At 41.4% G+C, this 25,987-nt stretch overlaps 1 protein-coding gene across 1 annotated transcript in view; it reads left to right on the top strand.

Moving 5' to 3' along the window:
- The window catches only part of SCAF8 (SR-related CTD associated factor 8), a 168,838-nt gene extending 151,229 nt beyond the window's left edge, over positions 1–17,609 (top strand). Inside the window, exon 21 of the mRNA XM_049801207.1 lies at positions 17,502–17,609. The gene's annotated coding sequence lies outside the window, so the exon portion shown is untranslated. The remainder of the gene's footprint in view (positions 1–17,501) is intronic.
- Positions 17,610–25,987: the final 8,378 nt, after the last annotated feature.

The raw sequence follows: 25,987 nt of genomic DNA, 5'->3' as shown, positions 1-25,987 counted from the left end.
CCGCATTGGCAAAGGAGGGATGCGTCTGACCGTCTCCAGTGCATTCTTCAAAAGTAGTGCAAGATTGCTCTGGAGAGGGATGAGGAAAAAGATTGGTACTTGTAAACAGTTCAAGATGCTCTGCAAATCCTTCAGGATGATCTAAATGTTGAAGAGACGGAGCTGAATTTGAGGTGTACTGCTGAAGTTGAGAATGACTGGGGGAAGGAGGAGTTGGGACCAGGCACAGGGAGTGGCGGTAGTGGTTATAGAGACATGCAATATTCTTGTATGGCAAACTAGTGTTTTATGGAAACATAGAGTGCCCACTAGAAATTGACTTATAGAAATCGGGAGGGGGGATAACACTGCTGGTCTGTTGCAGTTGTTGTAGGGTTACATCTGGATTATTGCCTCCAGGTCTGGGCACCGCAGCAGTAGGAAGGAATATATATATCAACTATCAGGCAGTTCACAGCAGTCTAAAAAGTTTATGGTGTTTAGGACGTTGTGTGTATTTTGGAGAGAGTTTGTAAGAGAGTAACAGATGATCGTGTACTGAAGGCTGATTCAAGTGGAGTAAACCAAGATGTGAACGTGGGATAGCTTAGCTTAATGGTCATGGGGAGGGGGCTAACAGACTAATCGGCATACCTGAAAGCTATAACCCATGTGCAGAAGGGGCTATTACTTAAGACGCTGCAAGGGATTCCGAATGGTAAAAATTGGAAGTAGTAAGCTTAGTAGCAAGTTTAATCTGAAGAAGAGGAAAAGCATCTTCACAGTCAGATCTCTCATGAGTAGTAGAGCATTTCTCTGGGGAAAGGATGGGAGCCCTGTCCCTGGAGATGTTTAAATTTAGGCTATGCAGGACATCACAATACACGTTGCTGGGAGGCAGCCCTTCACTGGTAGGGTGAGGACTGGCTGCAGTATTTGGCTGTCTGCGATGTTATGATGAAATGTTTCCTGGAATGATACACAGGGGGTTTAGCACCATAAAACATTTTGGGTTTTGTTGGTATAATGCTTGGGGTGAAAATATCTGTGATGAATTGTCGCTGTCAAATCTCTGAGCCGATGTTTTCCTTAGAGAACATGTCCTGCAAGATCTCCATGTGCAGTTATCTGTGTGGAGAGGGTGTCATCCAAGGCCAATACTGGTAGATTATTCACTAAACCTTGTATTGTATATGGCAGTGTGTATTGAGGGCTAAGAACAAGTGTAAAGGGTGGCTTTTATCTCTGCTTTCAAATTTACCTTTAGTCAGTTGCTTTTGTCCTTTTGCACTTTATGAATGTTGAATCCCAGTTGCACAGGAGAGGAGATATTAATTGCCATTCACTGAATTGAGACTGAGACAATTCTTAATCAGTGGCTACTTCTTACTTGTATAAAACTCATGTAGGAATTAAGACATTCAGCCTGCCAGCTATGAAGAGTAGCAAATAGGGCTGAATCATCACAAAAAGCGTCTGGGTTATTAAAATACTTATCTTTTACTACTTCTTTTTCCCCATTACAAGATCATAATAAGATTTTTCCAGTTTCTGAGCTGTGCTCGACCAATGAGGCCATTTAAACATTTTGTTTCTTCTAAAACAATTTGGTTTGGAACAGTTCTTTATTTCCTCCGATCCACATGCTGACATTGTTTTTATTTCTTGCAGTATTTTGTGTTTCTCGGACTTCTGTGTTGTAGGGAAGACAGTCTCCCAAATAAAATATGTTTGGTAAATACTTCAAACAGCTATGTGGAGCTAACTGGTTTTTGGATCTTGGGATAGGAGCTTGACATTAACTTTTTGTTCACTTGTATTCTCTATATCCTCTTAAGATAGGAGGTTCTTACTGTGCGGTTATCTTCCTCAGCCAGAGATCTTTTTGTGAGGAACTTTTACGTTTTGCTGACGGCTTTTTCTATTCATCTCTATGGATTTCTTTGTAGAATTGCTGTAGTTGAGGTTGGTTGTTAGTAGAAGCTGAATTTGTAATAAATCCTTTACCATATTGCACTTAGTATTATGGTACAAAGTATTACTGATAATTTATTAAACATTGTTTCGAGTAAAATTTTTTCCATTAATTATTGGCATTTTATTGTAAGTATATATTTTATTATACTTATTATTGTACGTATTATTGATATCCACACACTTATAATACTTACAGGTATATATAAAATACTTATAGGTATACATAAAAGATAGGAATGATTAAATGGTATCCTCAGAAGTCCATGGGAAGTTTATGGGGGAGCTGTGTCAGTAAAGGTACAGCAAAAGTTCTTTCTGCTGTATCTTATCCTGGTTCCTGCCATGCTTTCTGTACTGGTGTTGGAGTAGGAACCATAATCTCTGAAGCTTTAAGTGCTAAACCCTGAAAAGCTCCAAGTTTGTGGTTTAGCCATGTGAGTTCTTTGCTATCACATGGATAATAGACATTCCCTTTTGCATTCCCTGCATAAAAAGCAAGTCAACTGGAAGCATGTTTGTATTAAGTCACATCAGAATTACCATCTGAAATAAGGCTATATAATATAATAGGTCCTTTAAGAGTAAATTTGTACAAAAAGGTCAGATTTTTTTCTTTAGTTCAGATATAACTTGACAGCTCTATTAAATTTACTGTTTTATTTCTTGTAAGTGAATTGGAGTGTGGTTAATCTATATGCATCTTCATATACAACTGAAAACTTCTGTATGGAATTTAGATAGATAAGGTTCCAGGAAATGAGAACGAGCCTTAGATGTGAATGACTGTAAACATGCTTAAAGAGTCATTCTGTAAGAATTAAATAAAGCTTAATTCTCCTGATTTTTTTCTTCTTTTATAGAACACAGCAAACAGCATAATTTGAGCCCTAAAATCCAGATGCATATCATTGCGATGCTTTGCTGCCTTGTAGTAATTCATGGGCCATGCTACTTTACATAGTGAAATAATAAATGCTATGCAAAAAAAAAAAGTCAACAAAACAGAATCTCCAACACCCAGAAACCTCTGGAGAGGTTTTTTAGTGGGTGAAGATTTTGTGTCCTAGCTGATTTGGTATAGGAAGTGATGTCTTTGACTTGAGGCCACTGCTCTGAAGGCAGGGCACCAATTCCCTGGAGTTTTTGCTGTGATAAAGCCTTTTAGTCCATCATCCTTCAGCAAGTGAATGTTGACACTCTCTGCCTGTCCACATGGTAACACTGCTTTTTCTGATGCATCCTTTTATATTTTTGATTATAATAGTGGCTTTAGCTGAATGAAACTATTGGTTCTTCTAGTGAGCCCAGTATATACCCAGTGTTAAGTATGTGACTATTTCCAGTGATTTAGATGGTAGCAGACTTGTGCCTAGGATTATGTCCATGTACACTAACCTCTCTGGTTTAAAGCTTGTGTGACAGACGAATATCAGCTTGTTATCCAGTTTAGCAGTCTCATTTGGTTTTATACTTTCTTTGCAAAAGGAAACACGTTTCACTTCGAGTGTTTTGTTGTTCTTGTGGTTGTTGATTGGTTTATTTTTACTTTTGCAGGCAAGTAAGTATTGTAATTGGAGTAGATAACTTCTTTGCTTTCAGTTTCCCAGACACCTATTAAACATATTAATCTCACGAAGCTGTTAATCTTTTCCATCAAGCTTTCCTGATGCATCCTTTCCTTTCTTGATTGTGGATGTATTTTTTTATATTTGTTGTTAGGGCTGCATGCAGTGTTATGATTCTTTGAAACCACGAAGATAGTGGCTTTCTTTTGTATTAAAGCCCACTTTGCAAATGGTTGGAATGGGGTCTGGTACAAGCGTCCTCATTATTTTTTCAGGTTTTTAACAGGTTTATATTATACTATTTTTACCTTTTTCTGAAATGCAAAACCTTAGAGGAGGCAAATTTCTGAATTCTGAAACATGCTCTTAATGCTTCATAAATGGCAATAAAGATAGTTTGCGAGGTGTATGTGGCATGATCATGTCAATGAGGCTGGGTTTTTTGTTTTGTTTTGGGGATTTTCATTAGTGCTTCCTCAAGTGGAATTCTGCAAGTTAAATCTCAGAATTTAGTCTAAACTTGTCAAGTAACAAAGTAATCTGTTCAGAAGTAGCTTGCCAATCAAGGTATACTAGATGGTGTATTTTAATAGTTAGAATTGATTGAAATCATCCTAGGAATAAAAGCTCAATACTAGGATGCAGAATTTTCAAGATGTTTCTGAAAGTAAGTGGTGAAGTAGCCTAGCAGCAGTAGTGGTACTCGATGGGTCACAGATTGTGGCAGTTTGTTCAAGCTCTGCAGACCAGAAAGTGCTGTCATTTTACATACGTGCAAGCTGAGATGCAGAGAGTTAAATATAAGCTGGTCATGGCACTGTCAGCAAACATAAATGACTTAATACTACCATGATTAGCCAAATGCAGGATAATTAGCTGGTAAATGCACGATGATTATTTTCCTCATTTTCAACTCCCTCAGTTCTAGTTTGTGTGTGTCGGGACACTGTCATGGGCAGAGACTAAAGACCTGCCTGGTGCATGAAGCTGGTCCTTCAGATAAGACAAAAAATGCTTTAAAGGAAAAGTGGGAAGAGTTTTGACGAGGTGTTTGTTGTTGTTTAATAGAAGGAGAGAAACATTTCAGAATAAGTCACTGTAGCCAGTCATCCCTGATTGTTGAGTTTCTTAATAGCTGTGACATTGCAGCACGTTGTGCTCTGTCTGCAGACCAGTAACCTGCACTTCACGGGACCTGCAATAAGCAAAGCTGTGGAAGAGTAGTATAACTCGTGTGCCGATCGCAATTTTCATCCCTGTTGTTTCAGACAATTAATTGTGTTCTGGTGCTCCTTTCCTGGCCCTGTCCACTCTTTGGCTGTTAAGTATTTGATGCAATAGAAGCCTACGTTTATGCTAGCAAGTCTGCGATGTCTTCTCAGCGCAGCGTGTTACATTTTCTTGCCTTGGGAGTATTACAAGCTGGCTGAATGTAGACAAACTAGGAAGGCTGGCAATCTGAAGCCATCATCTGATCTTTCTTTGATGTCAAGAAATTTCTGTGGCTAAAGGAATCAAATCAAAATTTTCCATATCTTCTCATAAAGGTTCAAGAAAATGTCAAACTTTTTTCCTGCTGCCTCCACCCACATTTTATACGTATATGTGCGGTGTCTGTGTAAACTTCTCCTCTGTGCCTCTCATAGAAGTCACTGACTTCTGGAGTACAGCTTCTGCAGAGTAGTTCATGGACTTCAGGATTTTGTTCTGTGTTGTTTGTTTGTTTTTTAAATGATTATATGAATCCTTTTGGGTTTTTTCTCCCCATTGCCAATGAGATTTTAGGAAGTATTCTGTCCCCTGATAATCCCATCAGTTTTGAGTGGTTTCCAAAAGACCCCTGGGGACTCTTTCTGCATCTCCTCTCTTTTATGCCCTACTGGCCATTGATACTTCATTCCTTGGGAAAAGAAAAAAAAGAGTAGTAGTCCATGGGTGTGCCACCTGGTTCACTGGGCAATTTGTCAGACTATTAAGGTAACTCATAATGGTGTTGACACCACTGTGTGAAAAAAACAGTGAATTGGGGGGGACTGGGGCTTGGGTCTAACTTCAAAACAAAGTGGATTTCATTACCAGGTCTGATACATCTTATGCAGATGCTATAACTTGCTTTGTGGGGAAGGGATCATATAATAGTAGTTTTTTCTCTGCTGTTACAGTTGATGTAGAGCTCGTTAAAATCAATAGAAGTCATTCTATCAGTCTCAGTGAGTGATGCCTGCCATCTTCTTGTAATGCACAGCTAGGTGAATGCTGCTTATTTTTCTGTTGCTATTGCATAGAGATTATTGGACAATCAGAGCTAAGATAAAAATGCTGAACAGCAGTAGCAGCAGTCCCGTGCCAATGCCCTGGTGCTTCCACCATGGATCAGCCCAGGGGATGTGCAGGAGTGACTGGGGGTTGTGTCGGGCTGACAGGCTTCACCCAGCCCTCAGCCCCTTCCTTGTCCTCCTCCTGGCTGCTCTCCTGGTGCACCAGATGTGCTCGCTGCCAGCAGCAAGTTTGTTAGTCAAGGGCTGGAATGCGTGGGATGACCAGGGAACGGTAAAGTAGAAAGGGAATTTAAGAATTGAGAGGGGCTGAGACCTCTCAGATTTACATTAATTTATGTGCTACTGCAATATACATACCAAGCATAAATGCACACTGTGTTTAAAAGGGATTAAATGGTTAACTTCAAAATTCCTTGTGTCCTGAGCACGGTCTAGATGGTTTATAGCTGTAAGCATGCAAAAGGTTTACTTACAAAATTGATTTATACGTTCATTTATGATCTTGAATATTGAGAACAGGCAAGGAATTAGCAGTGTTGCCTGAGCTGCACTAGCACATTTTTCACCTTATATGGAGAATTGCCTGTCACTTATCAAGCAGGGTCAGATTTGCTGTTATTGTCACATTCCTTAAAGTTGGAAGAAATCACATTTCTCTGACTAAAGAGTCGACTCGTAAGCTTATAGTTGTGTAGTTTGAATACTGTTTTTTCATCCAGGAATTGTTGGGATGGGCAGTGCTGCTTCAGAAAACTAGTAGCGTGCGAATTTTCACTGCCGTGTTGCGGAGTTCATTCCTCAGCTCGGGTGGAGAAACTTAGATGCTTGCAAGGGAAAATATGTTTCTGTTTGGAGTCATCTGGAGTTCCTCCTGAGTGGCTCTTCTGGTCCTGAAGAACACAACAGGAAGAAAGGTCTTGGGGAGCAAAGGGAAAGACCTGCAAATTGTGCACCCGTGGTATTTAAGGGAGGAGGGAGACTTCGCTGCTTTGCGTTGTCTTTATTCCTGCTATGGTGGCTGGTGTTTGAATCGGCCTTTTCTTGGACTTGTTTAGACAGTGACTGACAGCTGTTGGCTGTGAAGTCATCTACCTGCTGTGGAAATAGCTACGTCACAAATTCATCATCTGAGTGTGAGGTTAAATAAGTGGAAAATACAGAAGTGGAGACAAATAGCTTGGTTAGTCACTGCTATCTCACATTAGAGAAGCTGGACAAAAGACTGAAAAAATACTGGAAAGATTAAGAAGGTGATGATTGTAAAATTCCCTTTTGTGATAGTGTGAAAGTACAGCATAGAAGTGCCAGTGAAGGCTACGTTCGCTGAAATACTTGAATTTGGAAGGTGGGAGATCCGTATCAGGTCTGACTTAGTTAAGTCTTTCAAATTAAAAAAAAGAAATGCTTTCTGTCTGAAGTATTTCTGGGATTGTGGCATTCAACAGAGCAGTAAGTCTCATCTACTGCTGCTTCTTGTTTTTGGGGTATGTAGACCATTCTGAATTTTTAGACCGTGTGTTCCACTACTCTTGTGACTTGACTTTGCATTGTGATTGTAGAGATTTTTCTATGGTACTACTTGGGAAATGAAATACTTTAAAATGGTAGTGATTAGGTGCAATGATTAGAAAACCTGGCCTGAAATTGCTGTTGCTGATTTCACTTTCATGCAGATCCAGAAGAGTTAACTGGGAAAATGATACTCAGGTTTTTCATGCTCCATAAAGGCAATGTTGGCTGTATTTTTTTGAATAATAAGACGTAAGGAAGAATTCATGAGCCTAGGAACATCTGAAGCCAACAGAAACAAAAGGGTAGTTTATATGGCTAAAAACTTTGAAAAACCAACATTTGAAACATCTAGCCAAGTGGTTGCAACGAAGTATCTATGCAAGTTTGAGGGGGTAGGGCAAAAGATGCGGGCTTTTATTTCCTGTTTGCTTGCTTGTGGTTTTCCCATTCTTCCCCTTTTATGGCTCACTAGAAAAGAACCAGATTTCTTATCGTGTATGGATATAAAAGATCTTAAACTACATATACTTATTTTTAGGACTCCACCCTTGGGCTTTGGATTTTGTGAACAGCTATTTCAGTAAATTTACATCTATATGGGGAAACTGGCAAATTGAATACTGTGCAAATCCACGTTTTAAAAAAAGCAATTGCTATTATGGAAGGTAAATGATATCATAAGAAAGCCAAGTAAAAAAGATTGCATTTTTGTTTGCTACTAAGGGAATGATCAATGCTTCCTGCTGGCTTTTGCACCCTGCAATTGGAGATTCTGGCATGCAAATGGTTTAAATAATGCTAGGTTTTGTGACTGGTTGGCGCTGTATAATACTGGGACTGGGGTGACTTAAATATACAGAGTGTGGGCCAATCCCAAAGTCCTTTCTCAGGCAGAACACCCACTGAAATCACATTTAAGTGTCGTCAGTGAAAGCTTTGCCAAAGAAATCACTATGGATTTGACCCCAAAGTTATTACTACTAAATTTCGTATGTAAGCCTTTCATTATTGTGTTTTTTAAGAACGGAGTACTCGAATGAATCCTGGAATTCATTATAATGTTAAGTTTTTACCAGGGTACCGGCCTCTTAAACTACATTTCCATTGGAAAAAAAATTTCTTCCTCTTTGTTTTTTTTTCTTTTTTTTTGTCGTTGCTCAAAAAGAGGTAGGAAAGATATTCTGTGGCTCAGATTTGTTTTACCCCCCAGGCAATCAATCTACTGAGGTGCTTAAATTAGGAGCTTAGTCTTCCAGTGCACAGTGGAGAGGGTCATATCCAGAGGAGGTTTTGCTCAATGTCGTCTTCTGGCTGTGACTCTTCTACCCACCTACCCCTTTAGCCCCAGGGGTGATGTAGGGTGCACTGATTTAGGAACCCAGGGGGATGTAGTTGGTAGGTGAAGGACCTGCTGTGATTTGTGATATAATCTGTACATAATTTATTTCAAAATTCCTTTTTAGGTGTTAGTGGGTTGATTTTATTTTTTTTTTTTCCTTCTGTTCTCCATGCATGATGGGGATTGGTGATAGAGCTGTGTCCTTTAGTATAGAAAATCCTGTGTCGCAGCAGGACCCTTACGAGTTCTCTAGTCTCTCTTGATCTCTTGTACACTTTGTGTCTCTGGCTTTGGTCCCTTCCCGCAGGCTGCAGTTTCATGTCAGGTCTCGTGAAGTGTTTCGTGAGTTGTGATGCGGATAGACGGATTATATGATCCACAAACCCTTCAGACCAGATGTCTGCAGTGCCTGACTGCTTGTGGCAGGACTGGCTGAACCAGGTAGTCCCTTCCTGGCCTTGGATCCTAGGAGAGGGATTTTCAGCACAGAAATCTGGAGGTTTCATATTTCATATTGCTAAAACTGTGGTAATCCAACCTCCCCTGTTTAAAATATCGAAGCAACAGAAAGGGTGGGCCATTAGTGTTTTAAAGCTGATTTAATATTCCTTTACATTTCCAACTGCATATACAATATTGTATATAAAATATGGTAGATAACAGTGGTAGGAGTACCTTTAAGCATGCCTCCTGTACTCTAACATCATATTTTCACCTGTGGTTAGTTCTTGCCAGCCTTCAGTCATACAAATTTCCACAGGGTTTTTTCTGCTTCAGGCAGGAACCTCTTAGAAAGGTTTGTTTTCAACAGAAGAACTCCAACTGTTTTTAAAAGAATGCATGACAGAAAATTAGAGAGGTTTGTCAACTTTATTTAGCCAGCTGTTCCTTCAAAGAGTTGTTATACCTTCAGGGAGTAGAGGGGGGGGTTGGGGTGCTTTTTTTGCAGCCCCATGGAAATTAACCCAGATTTGCCAACTGACCAGAGTTGGTGAAAATTGTTATCTGCACATGCTTGCAAGAGCAGGCTGGGGGCTTGCTGATAAAATCTTTGAATACACCCACTTTACAGAACATACTTCAACCCCACCAGCCTCTGGGCCTGGGGTGAGGAATATGATGGGTGGTACCAAGCACCCGGCTGGGTAGCTCCATGGTTTCTGCTGCCTCTGCTTTGTTGGAGGAAAAGGTATCTGGGTGTTTAATAGTCTTCCAAATTCAATAAAGCTTTATGCCAAGGCATACTTGAGACAATAATTGAAAAGCAGTTCAAATCACTACTGTTTTACTAGTCATCATTCATGCAGTTAATTTCTGGTGAAGCTGGGAGTAGCACTTATACTTTGGTCCATATACCATGCTCAGGAGTGCCTAGGATGAGAGGCATGATGCCCAAAGTTTGGGAATAAGGTTTGAAAAATAATTTTCTGTCTTTGACCTTTCTTTCTCCCAGATTGCAGGGAGGGTCTAGGTACTGCCAGGTTTTAGGATTTTACTGATATGTCAGCACTTCTCCAATCAGAGTCTAAAAGCTTCATGTACTTTGGGTTCCCTCTTCCCATGTTCCTCTTGTTCTTTCACATTTATGAAGGCACTGATAACTCTTGCTTCTCCCTATCTTAAGCCCTTTAAAAATACTCAGCTTGCTCAGAAGGCACAAAATACTCCTCCTAGTGGGAAGTGCTTTAGATCTTGGCTTTCTTGGTTGTGATCCCTGAAAGGCACCAGGAGATTTTCTAGATGGGAGAGTTTATAATTGGGCAGGTGTGGTGGAAAGGGAGAGGGAAGCAATTGGTAGCCTCTAGTGTTGGCCAAGTTAGTGGGCTAAGAAATAGCTCAGAATTGCAACAAATAGGTAATTGCTTGCTGAGTATAAATGACTAGGTTGTTTTTACAATCTTTCTGCTAATCTGTTGTGCTAACCATGATCAAGAATGATGTTTAGTCGCCCTTCAGATTTGCATTCACATTTCACAGCCAAAGGTGAATGTTACCATGGATGTCCTAGCAACCTGCAGCAGTCACAATACACCATTTAGCATTTGCAGCCTGTTCAGGCTATTAGGATATTCTGTAAGGATTGTTCCTTAGCACTAAGACTGCCCGTCTCAAAGCATGCTCCCACCAACAAAAATGCGACTAATTAAAACTTGTGTGAGTGGAAATGTTATCATCAGCTTTATGCTCTTAATTTGGAAAAAAACCCAGAACTGTAGAATAGCTTTTCTTTTCTTTTTTTTTTCGTCCTGAACAGTAGTGCTGTTGGTCTTTCCTGGGGTATTCAGCCTGAGCTCTGACAGAGAATGATGTTGCTGTTGCTTTAAGCCCACAGTGTTGCTTTATATAGATATGGCCTGGTTTATAGCTTTGCTTTAAATACACAATAAGAGAGTTCATCTCCATTTCAGAAAAAGTTTATGACTGATCTCTGCCTGGCTAGGGATGTTTATTTTCTTAAGTTGCTTCACTGCAAAAATGTTTTGAAATTGAGAGTCCCAAGCTGGTGATGGGGCCTTGCTTGTGCTCTCTGCAGATCTAATCCCTTCAGAACTAGAAAGCTGTGGTTTTGTGATGGACCTCACATAGATCAGGCTAAATTCTGGTATTTGTGTCCCTTTCCCATTGGTCACCCTCTTTTTTTTTTTTTTAAGTCTGCATCTTTGAACTGACCTGTGGGTGTTGGTAAGACCATCAGAAGCCTCAGTAAGATTTAGTTATCTGTCCTAGTCCTTTGCAATAACATAGGCTTGTTTTCTTTTCTCTATAACTTGTTGATGATGAAATAACCTTGAAATAAACAATTTCAGAAAAAACCTTTCCACCAGCAGACATAATAGCAACAGAGAAGGGATTCACAATGGATTGATTCTGGCATGCTGATGCAGGATCAGCTTTCTCGCTTGACTTCTGCTGATGCCATGTATTGATTATGTATTAAGTTGACATACGCCAATGCAAGAAACTTTTCTAACCATATACCAGGAGTTTTGTGGGGCTGTGGTGTGTCCTACGTGGTAGCTTGTGCTTTGAACGTGAATAAATAATGCCAAGTATGGGAAGAAGCATACACAGGACCAGAGATGATATGAAGCATGTAATTTAGAATGTGGAAGAGAAAGCTCTGCTCTTCCCTCCCTGCCCTGCCAAGCCTGGCTGCCCAGCCTGCCCCATGTCCACCCTCCTAATGTCACTTTCTGGTGACCAGGAGAAGGATTTGGCTTCTTCTGTACCCAGAGCTGAGTCGCCAACTCTATCTGCCAGCTTGCAGGAGACCTTCCTGGACCAAGGGAGATGGAGCAGGAGGGTTATTTGCTTGAAATCACCTGGGGATCAGCCATTCATTCATTCTGTCCCTAGACCTGTGGGAAGGAGATGGGCCCCCCCCTTGATCACAGGGCAGTGGGCAAGGAGAAGGTTATGCCGTGGGGATAACCTTCATGTGTAGAGACCAGGAGGGGATTTTCACAGAAAGAGAAAAGCTAGCCAGTCCTCCTTGCTGTTCAGAGCATCAGCAGACAGAATTGTGACCCTAAGGGCAGGTGAAACACTAAGTTTAGCAGACTAAGGGCTGTGTGAGTTGTGCACAGATACAATCAGGGAACGCTTACCCATTTTTCAGGGGTAAAAGACTCATGATCAGACTAGGGTGTAGGCCAGCCTGCGGCTGGAGAAACTTTGATGAGAGACTAAGAAAGAGTGAGGAAACCTTTTAAATAAGGTTTTCTCTTTGATCGTCTTCCTAGTTGGGACACTGAAACCACTTGCTGGCTGGGAGTATACCTGGTTTCACTTGTGGTATATACATAATGCTGTGTACATTCCTGTCAAGTATCAGTGTCGTCCCTCATTGCTTGCCTGAGCCAACTAATTCATGACTGCAGTTCTTTGGCAGGGCTTTGCAAATGCGTATTGAATCTCCAGCCTGTGTTTATTTTGTAAAAACGCAATAATTCAAAAAAATTAAATAGATGGCTATGAAATCCAAGGCAAGAATATGTAAGACTTCCTAAAGAAGAAAGTAAAATAAAAAATAACTCAGAAGTTCAACACAGAAAGCTTGAGGTTGTTGTTGTTGTGTGGTAGATGTTTGCTTTTTTTTTTTTGAAGTTGAGTAAAGAAGAAAGCAGTTTAGTGCAGACCTAATTAATGTGCATTTCTCTGGAGTGGAGTGATCTCTGTTCAGTCACACCTTCTCCAGAGTAACTCAAGTGGATTAATCAATGATCATCTTTCTAATTAAACTGCTCAGTAGAGAGTTAGAGGCTTTAGAAGATGATCGTTAGTTTTCTGTAGAATCAGTGAATTATAGGTAAGTAATGTTAACAAGATGTTCCTTTTTCTCATGGGATCAGTCAAAGGTTATGGAAAAGGTCAGCACTTTTGTTCATGTGCTGCCTCTGAAATGTAAATCATGAACAAAAAAAAAATTACTTTCAAGTGCTGTCAGAAATCTATTCTGAAACTGGCAAGAAAGGTAGGGAAAGAAGTGCCTTGGATCATCCCAGACATACGTACCCGCTTGGCTCAATTTTACATCTGACAGAGCAGTTAGGGTAGATCCTGAAACTCTGCTCGGGAATGTGAAGTTTCCTGAAACAAACACCGAGGCACAGGGAAGTGAAGTCCAGCTTTCCTTGTCTGGACAGCTTCTGCCTTTGGGGCAGAGCTGCACGCTGTGGCACAGGCCTGCCTTTGCGGGCAGGGCCGTCGGATGCACTCGGTAAATGGTCCCTTCCTGCAGACCTGAGCGTTTACTGCCTGTGAGCAGAGCTGGCGCCCAGTGTGTCACTGGGCAGCCTCGACTCCCAAGAGTTGTGCTGCTGCTCATACTGAATATATGCTGATTGTGTGTGTCCAGGACGTCGGCACATTTTGAGTTGTTCGATGGGGCTGAAAAAGTTGTGGGTTCCCCCCGTTTGCAGAAGCAGCTTTCCGTGGTATTACATCTGATCTGCAGACTATTCCCAAGTTTCTCCATGGGAAAGGGGAGGGGCAGAAGTACAAGAAAATCACATGCAGCAAACTGATGGACTGTTGCAGAAAGCTACAACAGCTGCCAAAGGCATTGTTGTTTGAACTTAGACGGCACAGAAGAAGTTAAAAATCTCTCTTCGGTCTGATGATTGAGAGGTCAAGGTCTGGATGTATATAGCGTGCCTAACTATCCTTGGAGAGCTTCTTTGCAGTGCTCTAAAAGGGCACTGTGCTGTTGTTAGTTTGGCTACAAGCAGATAACCCTTCAGGGGAGCCCCTTGTTCAAGTGTCACCTCTCTCTTTCCTTCTTGCCAGACCCATTGAGGTTTGGTAGCATCTCATAGATTCCTTTTGACATAGGAGAGGCACTACAGCTGGAACGAATGGAGGTGTTTGTAGAGTTGTGTTCCTGAATTGCTCAGTACCTGGTGGTCATACACTGGGCTTTAACCAGGGTCTACAGTTTGTACTGAAGATGTCTGGCAACCCAACAAAAAACCCCCTCACCCCAAACAGTTGGTGTTTGCTCTCTGCTCATGCAGGTAGCACCTGCCCTGAGTTTGTACAGCCCTTCCCAGACTGAGGAACTACATCTGTGACGTGAATGTTGCTATTGAGTGTATAATGTAATTCACTCACAACAGAGCTGGAAGGGCCCATAGTATCTTTGTATTCGTATCTTTATTTCACTGCCATACCAGCTAGCCATTTGCTGGTGTTTATTTTTGTGTACCCCCCTATTCAGCAGCAAAATGAAAGTGTGAGTACAATATTAATGACAAACTGAATTTCTGGTACCATAGCACTTTACTGTCTAATCTGTTCTGTGAAGATATTCACAGCTATGCCTGCCTGTCTGTCCTTAACCAAATGGCAGAGCCTATGGTGTTGTATTTGCCAAGTTTAGTGCATGGGATTTTGTCATTGCTAGCATACAGGAGGCTAGAATCTCAATCTGGGATGCATGAGTTCATGTGACTTGCTTTAGTATAGCAGTTCTTTGCCTTTTAATTACTACTTTCTCTTCTTTACCCTTCTCCCTTTTTTCTTTTTTTGATGCATGAAAGATTATTTCAGATTGATTCCTTCAGAACTGCTTTGCTCTTGGTAGAAGATTGATGAGAATCCTTGGTATTAAAAGACTTTTTTTAGGAAAGGGGAGATAGGAGTGTTGCAAGATCACTGGTGTAAGGTGCCAGTTTCCTCCTAGCCTGCTATAAAAAGATACTTGAATGCATAAAGCTCTGTATGTCCGCAGCAACATCCTACCCTTTATTTGGAGGCCTATAGATTTTCTTTATGTTAAACCTTATTATACAGGACTGTGCAGATACAGGGAAATGGGTATCACAGAGCTGGCAGAGCATTGCTGGGAAGTTTGTATTCACTGTTGCAAACTTCCTTCAACATTTGATGGACTGTTTGCAGGGGAGCATCATGACCTCTCTGAGAGGTAGCTTGCTGGGAGTGCTGGAAGCACTTCAGAAAATCTGGCCCTCTTCCCTGGTCAGGAAGTTTTCTTCAAACAGAGCAGGATATCGTTCTTAATAAGTCTCCAAGTAAGACCTGACTGGTAGGGAGTTCTTGTATTACTTTGCCATAAAGTGGTTCTTTTATATCAAAAGTAGTACACCATCTGCCTGCTATAAATGTTGTGCTCTCATTTCTGCCTGTTCTTGTCCAGATTGAAATGTTTTAGCTGTACACTTACAAATCTGGGATGACTGAGTGTTAGTACCATGAGGTCACCACGGCTGTAATTAGCTAACAGCCAGCTGCATTTCCCCTATAGTTATGGGCCAGCAAAAATCCAGGGGAGTCAGGTTTGCCCATGAGGGCAGAGTTTAACTCTACATTGTTGAAATTACACGTATGTACTGACACAGATCTTGTATTTAGCATCATACTAGGTCTCACTCCATGTCTATCAAAGCATCAGTAGAGAAGCCCCATCTGTGAAGAGTTGGAAATGTGGTTCCAGCAGGAAAGGGAAAATGCATGAGCAGCTCTCTGCAGTGAGCTGGAACATGGGAAGAAAAAGGGCTCTTCTCAGTTCAGGGATTGTGCAATCCAGCGGGTGAGAGCAAGCTACTGTCCAATTTTTTTGAGTCTTAGTTGCTGGTGGTTGGGAACTGGGTACCATGGCAAAGGAAACGCTGTGTCTCTTTGAGGAGTGAATCCATGCTGTGCCACTGTGTAGGAAAAGTAAGTATGACAAAAAAATACACGTCAGGCACGCTAGCAGCGCTGTGAACTTTGTGACAGAAGGCACCTGTGACACATGGGTCACGGCAGTGTTATCTGAATGCCATCATCGTGGCACTCGCTGCCCTGCCCTGCAGGGCTTGGCTCTGTCTCTCTTACAGCAATGATGAGGAGGGGTTTGGTGATCTGTGCTCTAAATGTTCTGTGTAGATAGATACATACCCTTCCCTAGCAGCAAAGCAAGTCTCTATTTTGTATTTAGAACATTATAAGTGGTTTTATAGTAACAACTAAGAAAAATATTACTTACGCCTTATTACTCATGTTTCCTCTTGGCTGTAACTTGCAGCCTGATACTGCTCTTTACTTCGCTGGCCCATTGTTAATTTGTCCCTTTTGTATGGTGGTTTTGCAGCTTGTGTTATTTGCTATTTTGTCTGCATTTTATTTTAATGGGGCAGCCTTTGTTTTTGGTGAAGTCAGTTTGGGACTTCACTCTAATTCCACTGAGTAATCTTATAAAAAGAAAACTTTGAGTACTATGTTGCCCTATTTGTATGCTTGACAGCTTTAGATGGAGGAGTAACCCCTAGTTTCTAGTTTACATGTAACATTTTAGTTGAGAACCTGTTTTGTTGTATACTGACTCCATCACCAGGCTTTTCAGTAAGATCTGCCTTTTGAAGCATGGGTACAATAAAATTCTTGTGTTCATTTTAATTCCGTGGTACGTCAGTTTAACTGTTGTAGAACTAAGGAAATTTTTATGACAAGGTGCTGTGTGCCGTGAAGAAGCTGTTGAAAATCAGCCGTGCCAATTTAAACATCACAGAAAATATTGTAATACAGTCTGACACTTTGTAGCATGAAAACGACAGACTTTGTAGAGCACAAAGTTCTCCTTGCCAGCTTTTGGGAGCTCAGTTAGACACCATCTTCTGTGTATTCGCATTGAACAAGAAGAGCGGCTATGTCTTCTGCCTTACCGTTTGCAGGTGGTGTGGGCAGAAGAGCAGCTAGCTGGTTACTCTGTATTGATCTGCTCAAAAGCAGTGGCCAGCTTTTCAGAGCCTGGCTCGGCTGGTGCAAGGAAACTTCTGTGGGAGATCTTTGTAGCTGATGGGTGGCTATTTTGCAGAGGTCCTGGCTGGGATTTGATAGCCCATCTGGGCCTGGGATGTGAGAAGCTTTAAATAAGAACATATGGGAATGGTTCTGAAGGTGCTCTTGCATGGAATGCAGTCCTGTTGTGGTGCAGGCACTGTTCACGGTTGGTGCCACCGCTGTAGAAAAGGGACTGTGGTGGTGCCGGCCCATTTCAAGCTGCCTTTCCTGGTTGTGTGTTTCCTAGGTGGAAACTTGGACAGCTTAAGAAAAACTCCTCGAGGCATGTGTTTGTAATGCATTGCATTACCGGTTTCTAACTTTGCTTTGTATATAGAGAGAAGTTTTTAGCTGCTGCACGTGAGTGGTCCGCGCAGAACGCCTAAGTGAGGTATGAATCGAGTGGAGATGTTTCTAGCTGGTTTTTCTGCATGTGAGTTGTTGGCTTTGCATGGGAGAGGTTAATGACTTAGTTGGCACTAGTTCAGAACAAAACTTATTTCTAATGTATCTAGGGATACATGTGTTAACAAAACAGTTGTTTTTTTGTTGTTTTTTTTTTTTCAGATTGCCAGTCCTACAAAAATAGAGACTTCCAGCAAAAAAGTCTTCAGCCTGTGAAGTGGCAAGGGCAGTGCTGAGAATATATGCTACCCACCCTCCGTGCTTTCACCCTGGGATGCAGAAGGAAACAAGGCATGTGAAGAGCAAATAAATTATGCAAGGTTTGTTTGCTTTTATTTTGTTGGTTTGTTTATTTCTGAATGTAGAAATTGGTTTATGAAACAGTTATAGGCCAAGGTCCAGGAACAACCAGCTTAAAATTCGCTTTAGTCCCTGGTTCTTAACGTATTGTATTGGCTGGGTTCCTTTGAGGTTTTAGAGTCAACCAATAGTGAACACCAGGACTGGGGGAAACGTAGCCTATCTGAATTGTTTCTCTGGAGGCATTCATCCAACTCTTAATGCCTCTGACTTCAAAATAGTTGTATTTACAAAACTTCAGTCCAGACAAGCATCCAAATCTGTAAATAGCATAGATGCAGTTTTCTATACTTAACTTAAGGAGGGAGAGGGAGGGGTTTAGGCTTTTTCCTGCCCAGCTATTAAGAGTGTTATGATGTGGTAGATGTCTGTCTATCAAAGGAGAGGGAATGGATGAGCAGTTTCTGGTGTAGACTGCATTGCTCCAGAATTAGACAGAAAATTACTAGCAAAGAGATGCCCTACTCCTGATGTCTCACTGTCCCCAAAGGACAGAGCGGTGTTAAAGTTTAATTCTGGCGATCACCAGATGTCTTTCTGCTGTAGTTACAAAACTTAGGCATGGCATAAGAGAGAGACAGACACTTTGGTTGAGGGTTTGAAAGACCTGGTACCACTGAGCATATGGGAGAGCAGGTTTCTTCCACCCCCTGTAGTTTTTTCATGTGAAGTAAAGGGGTTGGTTTGGAGATTTTAAAAGACTTAATCATGATGTTTTATAAAAGGGTGATGAGAGTGTTTATTCAACTTCTCATTATTTTTTAATTGCTTCAGCATTGTTTGCTGTTACTAATTGAAGAAATCCCACATTGTTGTCAGTACTCTGCTGCCTGCTACACCATGTGTGCTATTAGTTAACATAAAATCCAGACATATTTGGGCTTTGTAGCAGGAATCCACTGTGCGCAACCCTGACAAAGCCACCTTTTAGGAAGTTTAGGCCTATGGGCAGTTCTGCACATCACAAAGTCCTAGGGAGCAGGGTTGGACCTCAACTCATCCAGTTCATCCTCATTCCCCAGGAGTTTGACTGATGCGATCTTAAACACATCCACTGGCCAGGGCTGCAGTTTCAGAGGGATTCGCTCTCATCCTGTGCTAGGACAGGGTTGCTTTTCTTGCCTGACAAAATACTTTGGGGCAAAATTGTGCTGAATAAACAAGGGAACTCTCCAAGTTGCAGGGTTTTTTCTGACTGACGCACACCAGACAGATGAATCTTAGAGTGGATAGTTATATGATATTCAAACGGTTAAAAAAAAATATGTATTTTCAGTTTCCTTCAACTTGCTCATCTTTTTTAAAATCAGTATATAATGGAGCATTGCTACATTTTGTAATGACTTTATAATAGAGTTCTGCCACTTGAAAGGAACTTAGGGTGTCAATGCCACAGAAGTAAATATGCATAAGCTCTGCAGACATTTGCTGTTGTTTGGTTAGCAGAGTATTTGGCCCACTTTTCTAAAACAGGCAGGTTATTTTTAATGCTACTTTATACATTCAGGATATATTATAAAATGAAAATGGATTTGCAGGAGTGATCAGCGTTATGTTGAACACAATTACAACAGTCTAGAAGCTCTTCTGAATTTTGGAGCTTTCCCTCCTCAGAAAGGTGAAGTAATACAAACAACCCCCAAATAGTCAGCTTAACTGATTTTGATAGAAGGACAGCTGTGATGCTGTGCCATTGTGATGGATACAACTAGACTTACTGTTCCAGCATGTTGTGCCATGCTCTATTGCCTCAGGTTAAGTGTCACTGAGATTTTATGCATTGCAGCGCTCATAAAACGTCTTAATTTGTCATGTTAGTTGATCTGTTGGGGGCTTGGGTTTTCTGCATTTGTTTGATCTGTATTGGTAAAAGGAAGTATTGGACCTGATTCTAAAACTTAATGAGAGTAACGTCTGTTGGGGCATTGGGACCCACAACCATCAGAGCCTTCTGGTGGTTTTTGCCATGTTTCAGTGCTGTGGGGTAGATGCACAATTTATTGCCTTGCAAGTTCTTCAGCTTTTTAGTAGTCGGTATGTTTTGTTTCATTTTGATTGTGATCACCTGCAGCTTTCCAAAAAGCAGTGAAAACCCTGAGCGAGTTTGTCAGTGGCAGAAGATGAATTTGAGAACCATGTGAAGACATGGAAGAGAAAATTACGGCATACAGATTCCTAATGATAAACATACCAAGAGTATGCTAAAATTATAAAGCAGTGAGGTGCATTAAAGCATTAATTTGCATTTTGGCTTAGGCGTAGCTGCATTTTTGGACTATCCCTTTAATTCTGCTCTTTCAATTACCTGCTGACCAGTTCCTGGGGTGGAAGCAGCAGGAGCTGGGCCTGCAGCAGTTCCCTGACGTAGTGGTTTCTATCAGACAGAGTAATGGGACTCCTAAGGTTACCTTGAAACCTGGGGTCTCCTGCTGTAGACCAGCAGACTCACTTGAACAGGAATCTAATTAAAAAGTCCAAGATATTGAATAAAGCTCACAAGTGCCATCTGTTCACTTTTACAACCTGAAATCGCTTGGTGAATCTCAGTAACAAGTTTGAGTGTTCCTGCGTTTATGTTGCAGCTGAATTTTGTTACAGCAGCCGGCCTATACAGGCAGAGTTGTGCAGACTCTGTTAGTGCTAATAACAGCTTGGACTTCGTTAAGTATTCCAGGAAAGTATGTTCTGGAGATAGAGGTGGTTTAAAACTTAATCTCACGCGGAAGGCATTGATGCCCTTCAGGCCCTGCGCTGATTTACCAGCTTAGAGTGTGCTTGGGAAGGGGCAGCACATGCTGGGCACTAGGAAGGTACCTGGCAAGGCGCGATTCCTTGGGCTCTGCAGGACTGAGCCCTTCCTGGCTGGCTGGGGTTCCCGCTGGATGGAGGCACGTGGATCGTTCCCTTTGTAGGGCAGTGGGCTCTGGTTCCCCAGGTCTGAGGGCTCCTGGTTCTTGCGACCAAAGAACCTGCTTGCTGCGCGTTGCATGTGGGCTTCGAAGTGTCACTCTGCCTTTGGGCACCCCTCAGAAGACATGAGCATGGACGCCCATACTACACACTGACTCTCAAGTTGCTCTGGAGAGCGATTTGTTGTGCACGCGCGAGGTGTAGAACACCTGAGTTAAGAAGACAAGCTGGCTAGTGTGAGATACAGGCGTGCTGGAGGTGGTAAGTGTGAAGTACCTATTCGTATGTGTTCACGTGGGATCTTCAATGGTGGTATAGCCTGAGGAAGACAGACACCTGATTTTTCAGAGGGGCCTCTTTTGAAGCAAAGCTGATGTATAATTGAGATAAGGAGGTCACTGTGTGCTTACTTGAATAGCTGTTTAATTGTGGTCCAGCATTGCTGGCATATGCAGTAAGAATGTGAACTCAGATATTCGATTAAGATAGGATCATTACTCCACCTGTAGACTCTTGCAACAAATTGTTCCTAGGTTAAAGTAATTAAAAACAAGGCTTGGTTCTTTATCTCCTTTACAAGTGAAAGTCTTAGTCATGTGGTTGATTGGATGAGAAAATGCCAAACAAAAGTTTGTAGACCCTGAGGGGAAAAAAAGCCCAAATTTGTGATAGAATGATCAGGAAGCTAATCAAATGTGAGGAGAAGAATACACACCAGTGCATTCAGGTAAACCGTGGAACAGAGCAATCTTAAAAACTCTTTCAATAACACATAGTGTTGGTACCAACAGTGTACTTTCAAACTTAATGTGAAACGAGGTAGGGACGTGGTAGAAAGGAGCTTTGTGGCTATTTGGGCAAGCCACTGTGACTGATGTTCAGCTGTAGTGTACAAGAGGAAAAGTGCAAAGAAAGGCTGAGGAAGCAGGAAAAAAATGGGTCTACTGAGGGAAGCCCTGTGGCCTGCTGTTTAACCTCTATATTCAGGAAAAATTTTTTTTTATTGACAGGCAACAGTGGATAAACTCAGTAAAACTGAGTTACTGATTTCCTAAAAAACCAATCTGGTCTATGCATTTTTTTGCGGTGTAACCTAGGAAGAATATGTAAGGTCCTACAGACTTCAAGTTGAGATAATGTTCCTATCGTCAAAGCTGGCTAGCTGTTGTTACTGCCTACCCTTATTTTCTAGTTGTACTTTAATTTCCCTGATGCCTTAGTGTTCTCTGTCACAGTCTTGTCCTCCACTGCCCCAGAGCTCAACTGCACTGGCAGCAGGGATCATCAGCCTTACTAAAGACGACACCAAAAAGTTAGGCATGCCTGACAAAATTTAATGATGCTACCCCTCCAGCCACAGGGCAGCTCTCCCTGTTACATATATCCAATTTGACACTTGTATAAGCTGGCACTGCTGGCAGGATGCTGGGATGAAAGGAGCAAAGTGGCACCTTTCCCCCATGGAGCTGGTGGGGTGTGCAATGGGATAGCTGCCTGTGTGCCCACTCTTGCCCTGGGGCCAGCGAGTTGTAGCTCGTCTGTCGTGCTGGAGAGCTCACCCCCTTTCACTGTAACCGAGGTGGCAGGGAGGTGGCGTGTGTAGGTAACGCAGCTGGTACGCAGAAAGCATCACCCCAGGTTTTTCCTGGTCTGTATGGCCAGGCCTTGAGCAGAAATGGTGGTGCTCTCTGTGTGAGCACAGAAGCAGAAGGAACATTTGTGTTTATATTTCTCCAAGAGGCACTTCAGCTGAGCTCGCTGTCAGTTGGGGTAGATCACTGTTCTCCCACCTGAGCCTTACCGCTGTCGTCAACAGGCTACAGACATCCCTGCTCCAGGGTCTGACGGCTGCTGCTTTTTGTCTGCTCAGAGATGAGCTCGACTGCTGAGGATGAGCTCTAATTTCTGCTCCCTCTTTCCAGTATCCTGTGAAACTTTACAGCGCAATCTACTGGTATATTGTCTCCTATCCTGATAGGTCAGAGAGGTCTCTTTTTTTTTTTTCCTTCTTAAAATTATGTCCATCAAATATTCCCTACATTCTTCAGCTGAATTTGCATATGGAGCTAATCTCTTAATAACCACGTTACACTTTCATATTGGAGAATGGCATGTTTCAAAATCATTGACTGTGTAATGCAGGATAATGTTAAATAGGATAGTAAAACAATCTTGGAAATAGAAGATCCAGAAAAGAAAAGAATGGGTAGTGGATATTGAGTATACTCACTTCAAAACAGAGTCAATGTATCTTGTTCACGTGCTTGTGCTTTGCACAGCCTTTGATGTCTTATAAAAGCATTGCAGACAACATTAAAAAGAAATTTGTGGGGGATTTTTTTCTCTCTGAAGGACAACATTTAAGAAAATGTTGCCTCTTCGTATTTGCTGTTACAAGCAAACTTAGTATTTAGTCCAGTCCCAATATTGCATACATCTGCATGACCTGAAATTTTAATTACTGTTCTGTCTGACCTGTTGTTGGCATTTAAAAAAAAAAATTATTATTGCTGGAATTGAACAGGTGTGCTAAATTTGAGATTTTTATAAACATAATTAAAAATACCTTTTTTTTTTTAAAAGAAAAGACAGCATAATGTATAATAATTCAATAGTTCAAGAGTTTAGTGCACTTCCCTGTAGCAACACTGATCTGGTAGAAGTTCCTACAATGCTGCAGAATTTAGTTTCCAGGTGGCTGGGCCAGTAAATGTAGCCTCAGCTCATTCATTAAGGTGTTGCATGAAAGCTCCGCTTTTCATGTACTGATACAGTTGCTGTTTAGGTTGCCCAGAAGTGGGTAGTTTGTATATGAGTAACAGCTGTTGTTGAGCCCAGTATCTTATGAAAGACATTTGGCCGTTAGGTATATTTCTGCCTTTGGAGCTACCAAGCCATTTGATTTCCAGAAATGTTCTTCCTTTGAAGTCTCTGCAGTATATCTGAAGAGGTGACAATATAATTGCAAAACTCCCTTTCATTTGGGACCGGAGCGGAATTTGAATGGAAACCAAATGGTGCCACCCACTTTCCTGCATCGCTGATAAGGGATCTTGCACACTGATCGCTGAGGAACTTCCTTCTAACCTTAAAAAAAACAAACTAAACCAAAAAAACCCCAATCCCCCTCAGTTTTAGGTAGTGCAGTGCTCTGGATTGGCTCACTGCAAAACTGTTTTAATGTGGCGAATCTTTTCCCGCACTATTAAAACGCGACTGGTGTAAGAGCTGCTGTGTTGTGTTTTGCTGGGCATGAAACAGTGGAAAGGGCAAGGCATGGTCCAAATCTGTATGGCAGGCACTGATAAATCAACTGTCTAAGCATTGAACCTTTAGCTTGTTGGCATATCAGAGGGAGGGACAGAAATTGCATGGAAGATCGAAAGCATCAGAAGTGGTGATTAAAGCAATCTTATTTATTGTTTTAGCTTTATATTTCAAAGCTTTCTCTCTACCCTTTTCTGCTTTATGAGTTGGCACAATGGATGAAATTCTGTCACTATTGAAGTTAATGGGAAGTTTGCCATCAGCTTTAACGGGACCAAGATTTCACCCATGGTGTTTTAAGATGGTTTGAGTGTTTATACAGCATGTGTGTATTTTATGATTCCTTGGTTTGTAGGTCATAGTGAAAGTGTTGGGTATCTTTTTCAGTTACCTGAAGAAAATTATACTTATTTTTACAGTGGGAAGTTTCACCTAGTTACAGCAAATTTTGTGCTGATTTTCTCAAAGCTTCCTTTGTTTTTGTCTATAGGAAAGGGCGTTTTTACTGGCAGACTAACTTTCACCTAAGACAAAAATTAACAGTATCTTTTGACTTTTAAGCTAAACAGTAGTAAAACTAGTCTTAAATTTCTTTGCTGCTTAGCTGACATGCTTTAGGTATTTCACCAGCTATGTGACCTCAATGTACTTAATGGTAAAATTGCACATGAAATCTTTTTAGGAAAGGACTTCTGTCTCAAAAAAAGAAAAAGTGTCAGGGAATGACATGGATGTTCTCCTGATTGGTGTCTTAAAATGGCCCTGCTAATTCCTTTATTGGTTGAGGAAAAAAATTGAAAGAAATAATTACATTTAAAGTGTGTGTCAGTGTAATCTTCTTGTGTTGACCTCTGTGTTTTCAAAATCATATAGAATACCTCTGCTCTTTTTTCCTAGGAAATAATAGTATAAAGATGTCTCATTGATTCTTAGACACCGATGACCATTGATTCTGGGACACTGATGTCAGATGCGTTTTTTAAATATATTGTGTACAGATCTGCATATGCAGCTTTCATATATTTAAATTTCTATTAAAAGGCTGTACAAATGGTGAGTGGGAATAGTAGAATATTGAGCAATAATGAGATAGTAGGCTGAGATATTTCTTCATTTTCTGGCTGTTTTTAACTGGTAGAATTTATGTAAATGAAAAGCAGTTCTCTATACTGTACATTCAGTTAAACCCTCATGAACTATGTCCTAGCATTCCTTAAAATCCATGTTAAAATGTTATTGAGTTCATCTGGCTTCCAGGATGTGGTCTTCTGTTGCACGTTGGCAAAGCTGACTGAAACACGATTATTTCTTTGCATCTCTTGATATCTTGCTGTAACCTGAATTAAGTGCTCTTGAGGGCAGGAACTGAGTTTTTACTCCATCTGCTACCTGATGCAGTAGGAGCTTATGGGAAGGGAGCGGATGCTTTTGAATGTTAGAGCAGAGTAGCATGTGCTAATGGGATGGTATCTGAATGGAACTGGGTGTAGTTCATAGAATCATAGAATGATCGGATGTTTTGGGTTGGAAGGGACCTTTAAAGGTCATATAGTCCAGCCCCCCTGCAATGAGCAACTAGATCAGGTTGCTCAGAGCCCCCTCCAGCCTGACCTTGAATGTTTCCAGGGTTGGGGCATCTACCACCTCTCTGGGCAACCTGTTCCTGTGTTTCACCAGCCTCATCGTAAGAAATTTCTTCCTTATATCTAGTCTGAATCTACCATCCTTTAGTTTAAAACCATTACCCCTTGTCCTGTTGCTACACGCCCTACTAAGAAGTCTATTCCCATCTTTCTTAAAAGCCCCCTTTCATGAGGGAGACAGATGAGAAGACAGGAAAGCTCTGGCATGAGGCTTACTGTGACTTTTTTCCATGTGGCCCTTTCCCCAGCCATTACTTGAGCATTCACCACACATTAATCTTTGGTTTTCTTGTTTTCACAGCTGCTGCAGGTTTCCCCCATCTGTCCATAGCCACCATAGATGAACCATGACAGTACTGAACAATAAACCCAATAAAGCCTATTTCCAGGTGGCAAATAACTAACTATTCTATAGCTTGTTGCCTTGTTCATCCTTTTCTCCTCTCAGGACCCAGAAACCATGCTGGG

Source organism: Accipiter gentilis, chromosome 5 (assembly GCF_929443795.1).
Source record: "Accipiter gentilis chromosome 5, bAccGen1.1, whole genome shotgun sequence".
NCBI lineage: Eukaryota > Metazoa > Chordata > Aves > Accipitriformes > Accipitridae > Astur > Astur gentilis.
The sequence above is the reverse complement of the archived record's forward strand: the minus strand, read 5'-3'. Positions and strand labels throughout refer to the sequence as shown.